General features: G+C 40.4%; 1 long non-coding RNA gene across 1 annotated transcript; it reads right to left on the reverse strand.

Annotated features, from left to right (window-relative positions):
• Positions 1 to 906: 906 nt before the first annotated feature.
• LOC147915321 (uncharacterized) lies at positions 907 to 16,782 on the reverse strand. Its single transcript, XR_015554226.1, has 4 exons — positions 16,643 to 16,782; positions 15,527 to 15,666; positions 7,226 to 7,289; positions 907 to 994 (listed from the first exon to the last, which is right to left on the reverse strand). It is a non-coding gene; the product is annotated as an uncharacterized LOC147915321 (long non-coding RNA).
• Positions 16,783 to 19,814: the final 3,032 nt, after the last annotated feature.

The following is a 19,814-nucleotide window of genomic DNA, read 5'->3' on the forward strand; positions in this document are numbered from 1 at the left end:
ACTCCTGCCAGACTAGCCTGGAAGTATATAGTGATTTTTTTTAGTAGATTTCTATGCCAAATGATTATTACTAATATTTTGAACTCATAGGATATACTTCACTTCTTGACAAAACTGCGTATAAGGAATGGTTCATTTACTGACAAAGCCAGATATTTGATGTGTTACTATCTCTGCCTTGTGATTTCTATAATGGCAGAATAATGAAGTATTATTTAGCTTAATACAATCACTAGATCTTCTCTACGATCTTGGAAGGAAGAGAGACAAGCTGGGAACCTTTTCAAGGTATAATCAGTTTCTTATACAAGACATTATATAAATAAAAAGTGGAATTAATTTAAATGACAAGTGGCCCATTGTATATCTTCATTATGTCCTAGGACTGGTGGTACCAAGGAAATTAGTCAACCGAGAACATTTTTTTGTTATAGAGGCTGTGAGAATCTAGAATAGATCTATATAAAATAACCTTTTAAACAAGATTAGGGTTAAAGTGCATTATGAATTTTTATGTTTCATAAGACAGCAAAACTCAGTTAAGTGGGAGAAAACAACTGAAGTAAATAACATTTAATGGGACAAGAATATTACGTCAGAGTGGACTTTTCATTGACTCAAATGAGGTCTCAATGCAACCATCTGGCATTTTTCATTTGTCTGTCTGCAACATAATTTCTAAATGAGTTGACTGATTTTTAACCAAATTCAATACCCTCCATAACAAAGAGTAATAAGATAAAATTTAAATCCCTTCTGCAGCTCAGTTCTTTTCTTTCAACAGCTGATAGAATCCTGCAAAACAATCCCACCAAGAAATTGTACCAGCTTGTTTTGCAAATAACTGCTTAATATTAACAAAAATATGTGTGTGAAGAAATGTGTGTATGGCCACGGCTTATTTGCAAATCAGGTTTATTACTATATCCCAGAACCAGGAATCTCACTCAGGGTAAATACATTCCATAGCTCAGCAGGCTTTCCCACATGAAACCTGTTGAAAACAAACACAGATAGAACAACTTGAAAACTTGCCACAGAATCAAAGGGATGAAGATTGTAGCTGTGGGACAGAAATCCCAAAGAATTAGTCATTTCTCCATAACCAGATGATTCTTTACAACGACTGCTTGAGAAAACCAGTGAAAACTACAGCTGAAAATTTGGGTTACACATATTGGAAAATTAGAAGTTCCAGAAGATAAGTAAATGAATGAGAATATTGGTGATTAATCTACATCAACAACAATGAAGCAATTGATAATGAAACATTTCAGAGTCTCCTTAGTCAAGTTATTAAATACAATTGTTACCCAGGAGGCCATTTAGCTAGGATGGAGGCTTCATGTTGTGGAATTGTTGAGTGAGAGTGGAGCTTATGTCCTATATGGGAGACAAAAAATAGTTATGCTCTCAGGTTCAGGGTTGTAACAAAAGAAAGATATTCACCAAACATGCCTTCAAAGTCGATGTAAATTCCAGGGGCGTGTAGGCTACAAACTGTGAGGCATAGAACTGCAGAGGAAATGTAACCAGCAAGGGAGGAAAGGTATGGATTGTTAGAGACTATAGACTGTGGTGCAGTCATGTTAATTAGGGGTTTCCACTAAATTTTCCAGGCTATTTTGAAAATGTGAGAATGTCTCATGGTATACCAGTTGGATCTTTTAAACTGAATCCTAGAATTAGGATAGGAAACTCAGTAAACAAAATGCATCTGAATTTAATAAACCAACCGAAAGTAAAGTGTTCTCCTAAAATGTGATTTGAAGAATTGGATTGAGCTGGGTCAGATGGAGGCCAGCCACAGAAGCAGAAAGTTGGCCAGCAGTCCACACACACAATGGGCAACGTAACCTACCAACTGTGGGGTAGTGGGGAACCAGGAGGATAGGGTGAAGGCCTATCAACGCCAAAATATTCATTCATGGTTTCAAAAGGCTCTGAAAGTATATGTATGTAAAATAATTAACCTTAGAATACAAAACGGGAACAGAAAAACTATGAGTTCCTTAGGATGGCAGCAAATTCACACATTGGGTCTAGATGGCGCTAGGGAAAAGACACAAACTACACCTCAGCTTAATCGATCCTTAGCTGCATCGCTCCATCCCTGTGTTCTTTGATCAACTCCCATCTCCTATGCTAGTCTTTACACTTCCAGCCATGTTAGTTTACATTTAATACTATTACTTCATATGTATTCAGTGCTTTCACACGTAGGGCATTTTGAACTTATTTAATCCTTATAATAGCCCTCGGAGGTAGAGATTATTTTACTTTTTTTTATGGATGAGGAAGAGAGGCTTCAAGAAATGAACTGTCTACGGTCACCAAGCAGGTGCTACTCAGATCCCAACAGTCAGCCTCCAGAGCCCAAGACCCTAACCCAAAACTGCCCCTTGTTTTATTGTCTCTTTTCATACTCCATGTATTTAATAAATCTTTAATAAATCTTTTTTTAATCTAGATAGTAGTAAAAACATAATCTACTTTGTTCTTGTTCTCTTTCATGTTGGACAAGTCATAGATATTTCAAAAGAACCCAGAACTGACAAGCAGCCCTCAGGCAGAATGAGAAATATATTCTCTTATTAGAATGTGTGGGAACTGCCTGCTGGTAACCACAGTTCTGGGGGGAGGAAGCAGACTTGGAGAAGTACCTAATGCCCTCCTAAGCACTGTTGGACTCATTTCTGAAGGGCAAATACCTTCCCGGGATATTGAAAATCCTGTAAGGCTGAACGGCCAAAAGAGCAGAAGAGAGGTTAGGGCTTAAAAGAGCCTTTGGAATAAACCTCCTCTCTTCAATAAAATCAACATGACATAAATTGGGTCTTTGGATCAAACTTCAAAATGGAGCAGTCAGCAATGTCTCTGATCTTTGTAACATGTTTTAGTTTTCAGCTGTCACTCTGTGTTCAGCTGCTGAGGTCTCCAAATGTGATTGGTTCTTTGCCAGAAAATAATTGTGCAGGTCCATTCTTAGCTGCTTTCCGAGGGAGCTCTGTGTTCACAGGAAGGCATGTTGTTTCTAAATAAAGGCTCCATCTTATTAAATTCTTTAGCCTATGCTTTTTTCCTGAGCGAAAAAGATTTTCAAGAGTTTTATTTTTCCTAGGAAAAAACCCCTCACTCCTATCATGGCTATGCACGGCTCTGTGCCCGTGTTTTTTTACCTTAGAACATGAAGGGGAACCGAACGCACCCCGATCAGGCTGTTCTACAACAGCACTGAGCCACTCAGCGACTTCAATTTCCTTTTGGGACCCACTCCATCAAACTTCCCAAGGATAAGTTTGTCTATATTCCCAGAGTTGAAGAACATAATATTTTACCCAATTTAAACAAGAACCCCATGAAAGCCAATATGGTGATATGCTCTCCAAATGGTTTCCTGATCTCAGCTGCCTTGGAATTAGCCATGTGCTCCAGGAGGCAATTAAGTACTGAGGAGAGAGTAGTCACTGATTCGAGAGATAACGGAAACCTCCTCTACATCCCAAATTATTTCCTTTATAAGTCACCCTCAACTTGTATGAATGGAGGTTTACTTATTTGCAGAAAAGAGTTGCATAAGTGCAACTACCCACAGAAGGGATTAAACCATTTTCAGTCATTAGTAACTCATGTGAATTAATGGAGGGCATTGGAGAAAGTTGGGCATAGGAAAGAAAAAGAGAACCGGTCATCCATAAGGCATTGTCCCAGCAACAATGAGGAGGAGTAGGTTATTGCTCTCTTGGAAGACGCATTTAAGTGGTGTTCAGGATGGGGGTGAGGGGCACCCACAGAGGGAGAAGCACAAATAAGGAGAAAAGAGGCAATTTACCTACTGCATAATTTTAGGTTACCCCTGAACAAGACCATTGGTATCATTCACTTAACTACTAGGAAACCTGCTTAAGGCTATAATTCCAACGTTGATAACTGCAAAGTTGGAGAGCAACCAAAGAACTTAGGCTATATTTGCTGGCTGATTTGCAGTACTTGGGTGATTGCAACACCACAGGTTCTAAAAGTAAGTCATAGAGGCCCTGCAGTCAAATCCCCAGGTAGCCTTCCAGCTGCCTATGAGGGGCCAGACTGAAGGTTCTCCCCTATGCAGAGAAGTTGAATGGGAACAGAGCACACCAGTACTTGGCCAGGTGAGAAGCACGTGTACCTTATGATCCTACCCACCTGATGGAACACCTTACTGAATTTATGAAGGACAGACAGAGGAATTACTGGTCATATCTTCCCTTCCTCACAATCTATCATTAATCTCCAATTCTATTTCCTTTGGGATGGAGTTCCTGGGTCAAGGGTAAGGAATACAATACAGAAGGATTCCAAGTTCTAAAGCATCCAAAAAAACGAAATCTAAAAAGTCATTTGTTGATTATGTATTTTCTATTTCAATCTTTCTCACATCTCCTCCTGCTAGCTGCTCCCTGCCGCTTTAGTGTGGTTATCAAAAGCAGAGTTTGCAGGATTCAAGCTCAGCCAAAGCAAACAGACCAAAAATTGGGGAAATGATTTATCTTAATCCAAGGGTGGTAATCCAATTTATTTGACTCGAATGCTTTAAATTTCATCAGCTGAACTAGCAGCGTTAGGTTTTGGCAAAATGATGTATAGCGAAAGCAGTTCCTGCCGTGTTGACCACTTGTGAACAGAATGATTTTCATCTTAAAAACACACATGTTGTTCTACCTTTTCATGTTTGTGGCTAGCTAGCACAGTTGGTGATAAAGAGGTTGAAGCCACCGGGGAGGGATGTCTTTCACCGTGATGTCCCACATCCCCAGCTTGACCAGTCACTGCATAAGTGTAGTTGCTGATGACAAGGGAGTGAGGGATGGTGGATGAATTGGTGTGTGTCTGTTTTCACAAGTGGAAAACTCTAGGGCCAGGGTGCAATCTACTTTTCATGAAGATAGTCTAATATTTGAATGGAAGAAGAGATTGCTTGGTCCACATCCCTGACGTTGAGCAAGACTGAATCTATGCTACTTCTCATCCACAACACAGAAAGAATGGAGATTGGGTCTCAGGTCTTATGGGATCACTAATCTGTTTGCACTTATTCAAAACTACTTTCATGGCTTTGAAAAGTAGCAACATAAATAAAGTAGCATCAAATGGGACAAAAGAGCTCTAATTTAGGAATCTATTGGCCTGGGTTCTAGTATGTTCTGTCCCTAATTATACATGTTTTCTCTAGGAAGCCTCCTTACCCTTAAGTCTCCAGGTACAAAATGAAGTGATTCCTCAAGTCTTTATAATGACAATTCTAGGGTTAATTGACATAACTTTTTGTGTCCACTGTCATGTTGCTAGATTTCTACTACTTTTATGTTTAGGAAATCAGTTCCAATTTTGTTCAAATTAAGTTCTATGGTCATCAAAAATACAGAATCAGGGGCCAGCCTAGTGGCATAGGAATTAACTTCATGTGCTCCACTTTGGAGGCCCAGGGTTTGCAGGTTCAGATCCTGGGTGCAGACATACGCACTGCTTATCAAGCCATGCTGTGGCAGATGTCCCACATATAAAGTAGACAAAGATGGGCATGGATGTTAGCTCAGGGCTAATCTTCCTCACCAAAAAAAAGAAAAAAAAAAAACCAGAATCAAATATGCCTTATCTCAGCAATGGTGGGGAGTGGATTGTTGGATTCTTGGAAATGCATTTAAGAGGTATTTGAGATGGGGGATGGTGAGAGGCACCCACCAAAGGAGAAGCACAAATAAGGAGAAAAGAGGCAATTTGTCTATTGCACAATTGTGGGTCACTCCTGAACAAGGCCATTGGTATCATTCACTTAACTACCAGAAATCCTGCAGAAGGCTATGATTTCAATGACAACTGCAATTATCATGCCATGGCCAAGGATGCCAGAGCAGTGGTGAATCAATTTGGCTTGATTATTTCCTCCCTTATTCTTCTACACCTTTGGACGATGAGCCAAATCAGTCTACTTCCTGTTTTAGTCAATAAAGTTTTATTGGAACACAGCCACACTCTTTCTTTATGGATTGTCTGTGGCTGCTTTCCCGCAACTTTAGCAGAGTTGAATGGTTGTGATAGAGACTATATGGCCCACAAAGCCAAAAATATTTACCATCTGGTCCTTTGCAGAAAAAGTTTGCCAGCCCTGTTTTACACATTCAAATATATGTTCACTGTCTTTCCATTGCAATAAATGCTGGTTTCTCTTATTTTTCATTGGACTTTGGCTCTCATCTGACCAACATGTTTGACCTCATAAATGTCCCCAACTCTTCCTAGTGTTATTATCCCAATCCCCTCAGTCTTTCTGTTCATTCTAGGGTCATGCTTGCTTTGTTCATAAATCTTTTCTTTTGACCTAGACTCATTTGCCAATTTAATATCATCAGCCAACATTCCTCCCTTTAAAACCTTTAAAGCTCTCTTGGAAAGTTGGCAGTGGAGAAGGATTTCAATGACAATTCCTGGTAGTTAATGTGCCCTTAGTCTGGGCTGCATTGTTTTGAGTTCTTAGGGCATTTGTAGTGATAAATTGAAAATTGTTCAGGGTCAGAGACTAGGTCTTTTGTTTGTTACATGATATATATGGAACTGCCTAGAGCTGCCATGTTTACAATGCTATGTAAATTACTTTTATTTTCTGTTGTGAACAATTCTTCTCCATGAATTCTCTTATTGACCCCAAAACTTGGCCTATCCAAAAGCATTTCCATTTCTAAGCAAACACGGTGCTAACACACGTTTGAATTTCTTGCCTCAAAAATTTGGTATACTTCTCTTACAGAACTTCACAGAACGATGGTTATACACAAGTCCATGAAACAGCCTTGTTGTCAGTTGACAAATGAAGACACTCAAGCTCAGGGGCTGACCTGTGGTTTTTCACTAGGAAACTTGGTAACATCTATTATCATAAGTAATTGGATAATAAAGCATGACTCATAGCAGCTTTAAACATTGATAAAAGAAGGCAATCAAAATTTGCTTAAAACATTGCCAAAGAATACAAATGTAGTATGAAAAGTAATTTGCCATTATATTGTTCACCATTGTTGTTAACCTAGTCTGACTCTCTGGAAGCCAAAGATAAACATATAAGAAACAGCTTGCTTTTTCCTCAACTACGCCGAATTTGGTCCTTATAAAATTAGCTCTAGTGCTGGAGACATTTGAAATTTCACAAATATTAGTGAAAATACACAGACACACACAAATATTGCTGGCTCACCATATAGCTGGAGTTGTATTTCCAATAATGAAGATGTTCTTCAAAGGCACCTACTTTTTCTTACCTAGTAAGAGAAAGGTATGCTGTCTTAGAATGCAGGAGGTGATAATTCTCTTTGGGAACACAACTGATCTATACGAGGATTGATTCTGTAACTTGGGTCACTGCAACCAGAGGGAGCTTAAACAGATGGCATGACCAGCCTTACATACAAGTTTAATGATCAAAGATAAGAAATGTCTAGTATTTTTGGCTTTCTCTCACAAAAGTTCTTAAAAGTAGAAATGTAATAACCACTTGATAGTAGACATAAGATTCATTTGAAAAATAGTGAGTAGGGGCAAAGGAGTAAGTGGAAATAAAAAGAGTCAGATCTGCATGTGCTGGAGACACATTACAGGCTCTATCATTTGTGAGATAGTTTTGCTGTGTCTTATCCACCAAAGGAATTACTATACAGATGTATGTGTAAGACTTTTAAGAGAGTATTCAATCCCAATACAGCTTTCTCCCCTATGAGGGGTAACTAACTTCCATTTGAGCACTTCCAGAGGCAGTATGGGGAATTTGCTTGTTATAAAGTGTTTTTTTTTCTCCTTGGTCCAAGGTTTATCATTTAGATCTAAATAGAAATACAAAAGAAGCCCTCACAATGTTATGAGTCAAGAGTTCTAGTAAACACTTGACTTTATACATAGCATAGTCATCCATGTAGCATTGTTTCAGTTCCTACTCTGAGCAAGGGACTGTGTTATGTGTGAGGATATGAAGAAAAATCTAGCATAATACCTGACTTCCAAGAGTTCACAGCTAATTATGGAGAAGACAAATAAATAACTGCAATCAATAGAAGTGTGTGCAAAGCGCTATAAGGACATGGAGAGTAAAAAGGATTTCCTGGAAGAAGTCTCAAATAAGCTGTATCTTTAAAGACAATTAAGAATTTACTGGGTAGAGAATGTAGGGAAAGGCATTTCTGGACATAAGGAACATCATGAGCAAGGGCATAGAGATACAAAAGAGAATGACACAGTCAAGGAAAGGTCAACAGTTTAGAGTTCTTTGAGCTAAGGTGTGTGATTAGGAAGACTGGAAGCTAAGACTAATCTCAGACAAATTGCAATCAGACAGAAAAACAAACATCTTTGTGCTTTTGCAAAGTTTTAACTTTATCCAGCAGACAATAGGGTCCCTAAGCAGGGGTGTACCTTCAACAAATTTACCTTTTAGAAAACATTTTTAGGGTATGTATGGAATAGAACTGAAAGATAGAAAACCTGGAGACTGGGTCCACTGAGAAGACGGAGTAGTACAGATATATACTAATAGACTACTTTGGCAATGGCATGAAACTAGTAATGAAAATTGAAAGGAAGGGATAGATTCAAGAGATATTTAGATGATAAGATCAGTTGAAGTTGGAGAAGCATTAGATGCTGGGTGGTGAGGCAGAGAGTGAGGTTGAGGATCACCATAGTTTCTAGCTGGGATTACTAAGTCATACCACGGTAAAAGTAGACAAGTCAAGAGAGAGAAATGAGGAAAACATGAGTTGGCTTGAGATGTGTTGAGGGTGTGGTCCTTTAAGAATGCCTAGTTAGAGCTGTCTAGATGTACATTGGAAATATAGGTCTAAATCATCAGAGAAGAGGGTCAATATATCTATTTGCGAGTTGGCATTATTTAGTGATGGTTGAAGCCATCAGAGTGAATGAGATCGTAAAGGAATATATACAAAGAATGAGAACAAGGCCCCCAAATTACAAATAATGCAATAAGGGTTATCATAGGTTGAGGAATAGGCAGAAGATATAGAGGAAGTGTAAAAAACAGAAAAGATGAGAAGAGACCCAAAGAACCCTGGAGTGGCATTACAGAAGTCACAGAGGAGAGTTTTAGGATACTGTCATTGATGTCAAACTGTAAATGATAAACATGGTTGAAGTGGGACAGGTATGTAAGGAGAAAATTAAGAAGCCATTGATAACCCACCCCTCAAAATTCAGAGGAGATGATAGTAGTAGGTGAGTGTGGTGGGGGTTTAGGGAGTAAAAGCCAGCTTGCAGTGAACTGAAGAGTGCAGGCAATGTGGGAAAGTAGAGACAGAGGGGGTCCAAGTGCTCTTAGATGATTTCCAGGAAGCTTGTGTTTTGAACCATGAATTCAAACACCAAGAACACTACCACAAAGACTAAAACAATAGGAATTGAGTGAAAAAGAAAAGATCACTTAGAAGCTGAGGGCCGGAGGGCAAGCTCTGTGGATCCAGAGGTCATGAATCATGTGGCCTTTGCAGGGCCAGCCTCATGGGCGTGCTACTTGTGCAGTCACACAAAGCCACCTGCTTAGAAGGGCCCCACACTCCATTTAGCATTCTACTAAATTCTTGAAATTATTAGTGATTTTTGAAAAAGCCACCCACATGTTTATTTTGCAGGGGGCCCTGCAAATTATGTAGCCAGTCCTAGGCCTTTGTATCTTTGACTTGGCCCAAAGTAGAACTGATCGGTGTGTAACTTAGATGACCTGCCAACCCCGGAGTACAGATGTGGTCAAAAATTGAGGTCATTGTCTTCTTTTTTGTTGCCCTAAGAGTATCCAGATCTCATTTTTCCATTAATTTCAACAATCACATAATAATTGCTAACACATATTGACCAATTACTATGTGCACGACATTTTCTATGCACTTTACATCTATAATTCATTTAATCATTACAACAATCCCATGAGTAGGTATTGTTATCACTATTTTTAAAATGAGCAATGGAGGCAGAGCACGGTTACACAACTTACACAAGGTTACACAACTAGTAAGGGGTAAAGCTGGGGTTCAAACCCAGATAGTCTAACTCCAGAGTCTGTGCACTTGACCACACTATTCAGTCATCTTCATTCCCTGGGTTCATGGTCATGGAGATATTTTCTTACCTTTGTCTCCATATATCTACCACATAGTCTACCCCCTAAAATCTTCTCTGCATACAGCTGCTGCAATGAATGGAAGGAGGAAAACATCCTTCTCCAAGTAAAGCATCAAAGACACCCTCCATGTGGGTTTAGGGATCCAAACCCACTCAAATGTCATGAATCAGTGCACGCATCTCTCCCATGTGGGTAATTATAAGACCACTGAGACTGAGGCATGGCATGGGCTATGGTCCCCATCCTCTGGTCTCTGTCCCTTCCTCTTCTCCCTCTCCCCTCCTCACACATTTGGGCATCACCAGAACTTCTAGTTCTCTTCCAGAAAGGTCGAGGTTTGCATTTAGCCCATTTCCTGCACAGGCACCAGATTGAATGTTTGCTCACTGCTCACGGAGAGTTGTACAGTTACCTCTCTCCCAACTCTCCCATTTTCTCAGAGGGTTAAAGTCAGGGAGGTCACACTTCTATGTGGAATATAGATTAGTCAAACACATAGAAGCAGAGAGTAGAATGGTGATTACCAGGAGCTGGGGGAGCGGGAATGGGAAGATGTTGGTCCAGGGGTGCAAAGTTTCAGTTATGCAAGATGAATAAGTTCTGGAGATCTAATGTACTGCATAGTGACTATGGGTAACAATACTGTAGTGTGTACTTGAAATTTGCTAAGAGGGTGGATCCTAAGTGTTCTCACTACACATACACATATACACAGACACACACACACACACAAAGGTAACTATGGAGGTAATGGATATATTAATGAGCTTGATTGTAGTGATTATTTCCCAATGTATACATATATCAAACCATCTAGCTGTACATCTCAAATATATTACAATTAAAAAAAGAATGCAAATAGCTTGGCATTTTTTGGAAGGCAGTTTGGTAAAATGTATCAAAAGTGTTAAAAAGCACCAAAAAAAATCAGTGAGAGAGATCACCTATAGTAAGATTTGCAGAATGAGGTCAGCTAAGATAATGTCATCAGCATTTCTATGAAAAAAATCACTGCAGATTAAAGGAATAGAGATGGCAAGGTAGACTTTAAACTTCTTAGCACTGAATGTTTTTGACGAAATGAATCTTTGAGAAAACCCAAATACAATTTAAAAAATAAGGCAGTATTTTAGTAATATAGATTTATTATTTCAAAGTTTTAGACCTATACCATTTGCTCCTTATAAAGTCAGTCAAATAGGCCATGACAGGATTTCTAGAAACATAAATATTTTTAGTCTTTTAGGGAAGTTCGTGGATGGCAATTTAAGACTTATTTCAGCCTCAGCATCCCCGTGATTCTAAAAAAGTATTTTTTAAAGTTTCGAAGCAACATCTCGATTTTAAAAATATGGACTTAGACCTCCATAGCAAAAGATCTCTAGTTGGTGTTGAAGAGAAAAATGACAACAGTTCCATGCTTGTGGCTGCCTTTCCAGGAAAGGTAAAAGAACCAAAATGTATTGGGCTTGACAAAGTGTTAGGTAAACAAAGCTATGAGTATTAAAGTTTAGGCTCTAGTGATGAGGAGGGAAGTACAGAATAATAAGCACAGCAGGGGGCCCCTCAAGGTACTTTAGACCCCGACTGTGTTTATTATCCAGTATCAGTATGGAAATCCATGCCTGACTACATTTATGGTGCCATTTAGAACTTTAAAATAGGCTCTTATACTCAGAAAAAGTTACTAAATTACTCACCCTGTAAGATTTTCCTTAATTAGCATAATTCCACCCATTCCATGGCTTATGTAAAATACGTTTCCATTGTGGGCACGTGTTTTGAAGAGACATTCAGGGGTCTATTTTCATGGTATCATGTCAATCCTGAGATACCTACCTTTCACTCACTTTCATGGGAAACTTCAGATAAAATCCCCTTGCATAATTTGCAAAGTGAACTTCCAAGATTCATGTTCCCCTGTTGGTGAGCATAGCAAGTGATGATCTGTTTATTCATCCTCTGGCTTTCCACCAAATACTTTTCCTTTTTTATCACCTTTGGTTGCCACTTTTCACGTTTCAAAGGGAAAGTGCATGAGTATCAATGGCTAGCACTGTAAAGCTGGAAGCTTAGTGTGGAATTCAGGATTCTGTCATAAATGGTAAGAAGGCTAGTTAGAGAACCATACACATCCATAACTAGAAGTGGGGTCATCCTGAGGACCCGGGAGGCCACGGTGGTCCCACCACTTAACAGGAAAAGTGCCTCTTCCTGTGAGCCTTTCGGAGCTCCTGCCTTCATTTCTTTATGTTCATCCACATCTCTTAAGCACACCAAGAAGTTCCTGAGCCCACACTAGGTGGCAGCATGGTACACGGGTCATATGGGAAGAGCTGAGGCCCCAGCAGCCAGAGCCCACAGGGCTCAGTCACAGAAAACACACACACGCAGCTGACTTCTAAAGGGTCCTAGCTTCTCAGCTATGACTCTACTTGGCAACATGAGTCTCCGTGCTGGAAAAGTCCCCTGGGATCGCACATCCTCTCTACTGCACTGTGGGTTTCTTTGAATCTCGTGAAAAGACTTTCGCTTTGTGCAGCCCCTTCCTCATCTCATGCTCTCGATCCCTGTGGTTTCACAAGGTGAACGAGGTCTGCCCCTGCTTTCTATGCACTCTGTGAACACCAACAAGCTCCTTTCAGTTTGTGCATCTGCACACTGGATGTGTTTGAGTCTGAACGTTCCCCTGGCAGAGCCAAATATTTCATTTAAAAATGCCTCCCAGTCGCGACCTGGTTCGACATTCTTGTCTCAAGAGGAAAAGTCAAACTCGAATGGGACCTCTGCTCAGATGGGGAGTTCACACCACAATTTCAAAGGCTTAGAGAGAGGAATCTGACCATAGCATTTTAGAGCTGAATAGGAGCTTAGAGTTCATCAAAGCCAGTCAATCTCACTGACAGATAAGGAAACTGAGACCCAAGAATCTACATTTGCCCAAGGCCACACAGCTTCTTAGAAGCCACGCCAGGACTGGAAAACTGGTTTCCTGACACCCTGTCCAGGGCCTTTTCCATTGCTCGCTGATTTATAGCGAGTCATAAATATACAGCAGATGGAACCTCAGAGCCCTCTGAGCTGGTTCACCTCCCTCCCCACTGCTGCCCACCCCACGCCCTGCAGCTCTGTACCCCTCAGTCTAGCCCAGCCTGGACGCCCCCATCTCTCTGCCCCCAGGGTCCCCCCTTCTCGTGGACAGGAAGGAGGAGGGACAAAGAGAAACCAGAGAATCGATATTCATCGGGAAATTGGACAACAGATACAGAAGTACTGGAATACTGCAGTCCTTCTCTTGGCATTTCCTCTTGACCAGAAGAAGGAAATACCAGAAATCTCATAAGCGAGCCCATTTGGGCAGCTTTTTTCTACTCCGTATTCATATACTTCACATTTTTCTCCAAACCTCTGAGTACTAATTCAAACCGTCCAGCCTCCAGGCCCCCTAGAGGTTCACCTATCACTAAATATTGTTGATTTGCAAAACACAGGGATTCTTTTCATAGAACAGGCTCTGCTTTCATGGCTTTCTTCAGATGCCGCGCCTTTTCCCAATTAAGGGATGGCCCAGCTTCTCTCTGGTTAGGATTACAAACAAACACCACCACCCTTTGCCTCTGCTCCAGCCGCCCCTCGCTTCTCTTTGACACATGGTTCTTTTGATCTCAACCCCAGACCATAGCAACAGGCTCCTAATTATTCACCAGCCATAAATCACTGCAGTAATGTGGTCCTCGCTAAGGAAAGGAGTATTGTTGGGCCATCGGAGTCTGGAAAACTGGGCGTGTTTAGTGTTTCCAAAAGCAAAGCAGTGGGGGAAGGAAAGCAGGAAGAGAAAAGATGTTTTAAATGTTTGCAGAAATAGTTGCTTTGATGTTAAACCCTCTCCCAGAGGAAGTCAAAAGTCTGAAAACTAAGTCTCTACTTTTTCAGATTTGGAGGGGTAATGAAATTCACAACCCCCACCAGAGGCAGGTGTAAGAAGGGCCTCCTAGAGTGAATATCAAGTGCGTTTCCAAGTGATCAGAGCAAACAGAATAAACATACTTCTCTGTGTCCACCTCTTCATTTTGTTAATTTAATTTTAGCTACTCACTTGCATGGGAAATCTTTTTAATTCCTCTGTGACCTTACTGAATGGTAGTTAATCTGGTTACATTTGGCATTTCCACCAGGAAACTCTCTGGAAAGCCTAAACTATTTTTTAGATTTGGCCTGGGACAGGATGTGCTACTGAGACTACAAAAATCCCCAAAATATCAGTAAAACTGGTCAGTACCAATCTAACCTGTGGCCAGACGGTGTGAATGTAATACCATCTCGTTAATAAGGCTTGTGGGCTCAGTGGAACTGAAAATCATTCCCTTTTTTATTTCAGAATGAGAAATGCAATACAAACGCTGAGAATAAGCTGTAGACATTCTTCCTTTGGTAAATTCTTCCTCAGAAACAAATACAAAACATGAAAGATCTTTTTTCATTTAATTTTATGTTAGCTAATTGGCTGTAACATGTAGACAAGACTGGACCGGAGCAAAATTGTGAAGTTTGTCTTTGTTCAACAAATATTTATCAAAGATCTTCTCTGGGCTAGATGCTGGAGTGATGACAGCTATGAATTCAAAAGCAGACAAGATTAATGTGATTATTGATCATGGTGCACTAAAGCAGGGGCTCTAGATTAATGCATAGTCTAGAGCAGAGGTTGCCACACTTTTTCTGTAAACGGCCAGATAGTAAATATTTTAGGCTTTGCAGGCCATGCAATCTCTATCATGACTTCTTGACTCTGCCTTATAGCATGAAAGCAGCCATAAACAACACATAAAGAAATGAGTATAGCTGTGATCCAATAAAACTTTATTTAAAAACACAGGAGGGGGGCCAGGTTTGGCCCATGGACTATAGTTTGCTAACCCTTGGTCTAGAGGGAGACACCTTTATGTTTATAGAAAATTACAAACCAAAGCGATACTCACAATGAAGAGGAAGTACAGAGAAGGGCAGAGAAGGGCAACTTTTCTAATTGGAGAATTCATGGAAGGCCTTCTGGGGCAAGTGATAACTAAGTTAAGACCTGCTAGGTCAGTAAGAATCAAACCAGTGAAGAGAATTGGAGAAGAACATTTCAAGGAAAGGGAATGGCACCTGTCACAATTCAAAGGTGAGAGGACAATTCACAATTCAGAGATGGGGAACTGAAAGCAGTTCTGAATCACTAGATTGGAGAAAACAAGAGTGGAAAAGACGAAGTGAAGCTCGAGTCAAGACAGCGTAAAGAGGCTCATCCAGAAGGAAATGAAAAGCCAATAAAAGATTTGAGCAAAAAAGTCAAAGATCAGGTGCATGCTTCAAAGAGATCACTTTGGCACTTACGTAGCAAATATTTTCAGGATTTTCAGGAACTTCACTGCCTCCATATCCAAACAGAAGCAGAAAATGCTTTACTGCTTTTCCTCTCGAAAGTCGCTCCCAGGGACAGCTGAACACAGTACATGGAATTCCTCCCGCAGCATCTGTATTTTAATAGGGATCAAAGCCTTGGCTAAATGGATGAAGTTCTAATGGTGGAATTTTAGGCAACAGCCCATGCAAGAAAAAGGATTTGATTGTGAGAGAAGAGAGAGATTAGAGCAATCTCAGACCTCTTGAAATCATACCACGTAGTCATTTTTTCCACGAAAGCATAAGGTTCTACTTAGGGGTTTCTCTTGCGCCAAGTTTTCTAAATGAATTATTCAGCTGGATCATCAGAAATAAAGAGATTTTACTTTCACCAAGTGATCAATGTTACCATCAGCAGTAATAAGACATTGATAACATGAGCCCCTTGAAATGATGCACTGAGAAGGATACAACACCATTTCTGTGATATTTTTACCAAAAATGTATAACCTCTCTAATCACAAGAAAATATCAGATGAACCCAAATTGAGGAACATTCTGCAATATTAACCAGTACTTCTCAAAAGTGTCAAGGTCATGAAAGACAAAGAAAGGCTGAGGAACTGTCACTATTGGAGAAGATGAAGGAGAAATAACAGTTACATGCAATGTGGGATCCCTGATTGGATCCTTGGATGGAGAAAGGGTATTAGTGGAAAAACTGCAGAAATCCAAATAAAGTTCACAGTTTAGTTAATAGTATTGTACCAATACTATTGCACTGGTCTTAATAATTATGCCATAGTTATGTTAACATTAGGGGAAGGTGAATGAGAGGTATACAGGAACTCTGTTATTTTTGAAATTTTTTTCTAAGTCTAAAATTGGATAAAAACCAATTTTTAAAAAAAAGAAATAGAGAAAAATTCTTATTAAAATAATCATGATATATTCTCCCATTCTAGACAAAAAAGACTGATAATGAGCGTCTCCTTGTCAAATTGTTAATTTCTCTGTTAACAATCATGACAATTGCCAATTAGCTTTTAGATTCTTCAGGTCTCAAAGTACTAAAAGTCATCGTATGAATAAAATAGAGAATCTTACCACTTAATGACCCACTCCTCTGGAATCTCCCCTTCCATTTGGTGTTGACCATACCCCACGGAAGCATCCCCATTGAATGCCACCTCTGACTTCCTCTACTTTGTGGTCTTGGGCCAGTGCTTACCCAATGCTGTACCTGTTTCTTTGTAAGTAACCAATGGTTCTCAGCTACCTTGCAGGGTTTGTGGACTCTCTTAGAGAAAGTTCTGCACCCTGCAGGGCAGAGTTTTGCAAAGTAGAAAATCCTGGATGAGGACTAAGAAAACTGAGATTCTTGTCTCAGTTCTTCCACTCTTAGGCCCTGCAGTCGGGTAAATCACTCAGGTAAATCACTCACTTCAGATTCCTTATCTGTAAAACCAGGCCATTTCATGCAAGATCTAAGATCTAGATCAGTAATTCTTATACTTGCCTAGGCTTTGAAATCATCCAAGAAGCATTTTTTTAAATGCTGGTACCTGGCCCCACCCTCAGATTTCCTGATTTAACTCCTCTAGGATGTAGCTCGGGCATCCAGAGTTTTTTAAAGCTCCCCAGAGTGGTCTTAACAGGTAGCCAGGCTTGAGAACCACTGATCTAGATGATTGCTAAATTCTAACCTTCCAGGGCTTATCAGTAATTATTATTTAAACAAGATGAGTCAAGAAAACCAAGTCCTGGAAAGTATTATCTTACGCCTAAAGGAATTCTGGCCTTAGGCAGATAAGACTACAGTAAGAGTTTTCCATCATTTCTTCAAGACTCTGCTGTCTGTGCCTGTCTGATGTGTTATCATCTTGACTAATGACTTACATAAAAAGCTGGTATATTTGGCTTGTGGAATATGCACTGAAGAAGATGAAAAACTATATACACATACTTTACAACAGAGATGTGATTTCTCTACCCTCACTACCTCTGTTACCATGTCCTCCTTCTGTCACCTCCCCTTCTTCCTCCAGCTCCATATTCCACTATCTATACCATATATAGAGATTTACATTTAAAAAGAAGGTGAAAATGGCTGACATTGGTGAAGTGTCTATTTGGGTGGGCTGACAGAGAAAGAGGGAGAAAATTGCACTGTTTACAACATAGCAAGAACAGGGTTAGCAGATCCAAACGCCTACAGGAAGGCTGACCTGGAAGGCAGACAATAGGGAGGCGAGGCCTCCTGGGAATCAGAGAGCTCATGACCCTCCTAAGAGTCCCTCCTAAGGGATCACTTTTACTCTGCTCCAGGCAATCGTGGCCAGGGGACATGTTGGCCCAGCAGTGCCAGAACTTTAGATCTTCAAGAGAATCAACAAATACATAATTGATTTGTAAATGCTAAAAAACTAACTTTAAAAAAAAAAAATGTAAACACTATGTAGATAGCCAAACCACCCACTTCTATAGACCAGATCCTGTCAGTTTGCAATCGCTTCTCTAAAGGGTAAAAACTATGATAGGTAAAATTGCACACAAAACTTAAGGGTGAAAGAGGTATGTTGTTTTATTTTGGGGGTGATAATATAGGAATCTTTCAGTTGTTCTAGGTTATGCTGGACCCTCCCAATCCAGGCTTGTTGGGAGCAGGGTGGATATTAGTGCGTGGTGAGATGGGGACTGGATAAAATAGTGCAGATGCAGAAGCTGGCCTTGGTAAGAGTGACTCGACGGTACACAGCACAGGGGCTGAGCTCAGGAGTGGCTCAGGCAGTTATTAAGGCAAGGGCAGCCCATTTGGCAAGTAGGAGTTTGAGAGTCGAAGGGCCTGGAAGGCAGGGGAGAGACAACCTGGAGCCAGGTGATTCTGAGGTGTTATCAGTCCTTTTAGAGCAGAACGCCTTCCAGCAGATGGTGATAAGGTGGGAAGGAAGGGGGAAGAGAAGGGAAGAATGTCCTGATCCCCACCAAAAGGGCTACAGTTCAAGGAAGGGCTCACGTCCCAGAAGGAGAGATGAGATAGGGTATCCCACAGACTGCAGCAATATGGTAGCACGGACACAGCAAGAAGTCGAGTTCAATCTGGAAGCTGGGCCTATGGCACCCAAGGCAACTGGGCTGTCCTGTCTCACCAGATATCAAACCTACTGGGAAAGATTTTTAATTCCAAACCCCACCAGTAGGGAGACTAGGACTGAGAGTTAATTTTTGCTCTGGTCAGGACTAACTCCAGAGTGGGAATAGATCTCAGTATACAGGTGCAGCTCATTTGTGCATAGATCTGTAGAGAACTGAGAATGAACAGGGCAGAAAAAATGAGCAAGCCCCAGTACTCTGAAATCACCCCAAATGGACAGGTGTCTTCTCTGCTTGTGTTTGAAACACTGAAAAAAAAATTAGAACTTTCTTATCATCCACCTGTGCCAGCTCTGTCCTAGGTCACTGGGAACCTTCAGCTTTACTTATTCACATATAGATCTGCTCTTAGAATAACACAGAGATAAACACTACATAGGCTATTCCAGAAGCACATCAGAGAACTACCCAGTCATCTTTGAGGTAGATTTTTATACTTTCCAAGAGGGAAAGAAAGCAAAACATAGACCATTGTTCTTTAAAAGAGTAGCATCTGGCATCAGAGGAATTTACCAGATTTCTTAGTGCAGTCTTCTACAAATTCCCATTCACTGAATAAATTGCCACCATCTTCATTTGTGTTCTTGCTGTGGTTAACTATGCTGTATGCCATAGTGGTAAGAGCATCATGGAAGGATCTTACCTATGAGTAATTCTGGCTTCACTACTTATGAACTGGATCATTTGGGAAAAGTAACTGTACTTTCTGAGCCTCAGTTTCCTTGTGTTCAAACGAATTTAACGACATCTGCTCTCCTTACCCACTTCACAGGGATGGTGAGAGAATCAGTGTGATAACTTGGTTAAAGAACTTCACGTGCCAGTAATTGTCAATGCAGAGGGGCAAGCTCTCCTGGAAAGAATATATCCAAATTTCTGGGCAGTTTGAAAAAGGATTGAAACTACATTTTTATTTGGAAAGCAAAGCTCGATAAAACCTCCAATGTTGATTCCCACCTGGTGGCACCTCCTCCTGTGCAAATAGGGCCATAATAAATATTTAGATTTCTCCAAAAGGGATAGCACTTTGAAAAGTTGCACACTGGTCTATGTAAATATAAGATCTTAGTTCCTCGATTTCCATCACACTTAGCATCCTTATTTGCCTTATGTTAACAAAGAGGTG

This window comes from Ceratotherium simum, chromosome 14 (assembly GCF_057802395.1).
Source record: "Ceratotherium simum simum isolate JZ-2026a chromosome 14, ASM5780239v1, whole genome shotgun sequence".
Lineage (NCBI taxonomy): Eukaryota > Metazoa > Chordata > Mammalia > Perissodactyla > Rhinocerotidae > Ceratotherium > Ceratotherium simum.